Raw genomic sequence first — 1,535 nt, 5'->3', positions numbered from 1 at the left:
TGAGAAGGTCAGTGAAATGCCCTCAGGATTTATCTGATTTTTAAGAAAAAAGAAAATATATACTCTATGTGGACAACAAGATACTAATTATAACTGGCAATAAAAAAATGTTAAATCAACATAGATAATAATAATAGTAGTAGTAATAATAATAATAATTATATTAATAACAATAATAATAATTTAATTTTTATAGTTTCTGGGAAAAATAAACCACTACTTAAAGTTTATTTTTTATTTTTAATTTTTTTACCAGGAATCGAACTCAGGACCTTGCACATGCCAGGGAAGTTCTCATGTCGCCGAGCTATTTCCCCAGCCCTCTTTTGTTTATTTTCCTCTGTTATATGAGTCAGTGTCTTACTGTGTAGTTCAGGTTAGCCTTAAAGTCATGGAAGTCCTCTTGTGTCAACATCCTGAGTGCTGGGATTATAGGCATGCACCATCATGCTCCTCTCCCCACTAAAGTTTTTAACTAAAATTTTCAAAGTAATTTCATATGGAGGGAAAATTAAATCCATGTTATACTTAAAACAGTTCCATCATTGCCAAATTTCTGAACACAAGTTACTGATCACGCTATGTTAATATTATTAGTCTCCATCATAGAAAATCATATCAATTTTTATGTGTCATTATTTTGATAGATTTGTACCCAGGAAATTTAATACTTCAATGACTTTTATATAATTATGATTTTTAAGGTAATGTAAATCTGATTGATACACACATATTCAAACATGGAAAACAGTCTTTCGGTTCTAGAAGAAGCTGTATGTGATGCATTAGATATTCTTTCATTTTATCTTGAAATAAATCATTTGATCTTGAAGAGGTAATGCGAACTAAAAAAATAAGTCACAAAGGACTACATATTGTATAATTCCTCTTAAATGAAATATTTAGAACTTGGGAATCTACAGACACAGAATTTGTAGTTATTTGTAGCTATAAAAGTGTGGGAACAAAGATAAGAACAATGTCTATAAAATTTTTGAGATGATTAAAATATTCTATCTTTAGATGTAGTTCTATTTGCATATAGAACTTCTATAAAGAGTTGCATTGGATATTAATTATAGTATATGCTATTGTAAAATGTTGGGGGCTTATGCCCTACATCCAGGAATTTTCTATCAACTAGGACTTCATTAAGTTACTGCAATTTAAAAAAATTAGGAGAAACCCATCATATGCAAAACATTGCATACCAGAGTGCCCAAGGAGAGTCAACTAGAGAGAAAAAAATATCTCTCAGGCTTTCACGGAGAGCAAAGTGGTCAAGCAATGGCTGTGACTCGTCCAGATGGCTAACACTGACAAAAGATCTAAAACTGCTCTCCACGGTTTCAGGGTAAATCTTGAGGCGATTTGATTCACCTTGTCAGATACAAATGTTATACTTTTAGTTACATATATCTTGCTTTAATTTGGTCTTAATCATCCAGCAGAAAAGTATAACCAAGTATAAAAGTAATGACATATTAATATGCTGTAAAAAGCTAAAGTCAACAACTTCTGACAATTGCCGGTTC

The sequence above is a fragment of the Octodon degus genome, unplaced genomic scaffold (genome assembly GCF_000260255.1).
Source record: "Octodon degus isolate 3935 unplaced genomic scaffold, OctDeg1.0 scaffold00371, whole genome shotgun sequence".
In the NCBI taxonomy this organism is placed as follows: domain Eukaryota; kingdom Metazoa; phylum Chordata; class Mammalia; order Rodentia; family Octodontidae; genus Octodon; species Octodon degus.
The sequence above is the reverse complement of the archived record's forward strand: the minus strand, read 5'-3'. Positions refer to the sequence as shown.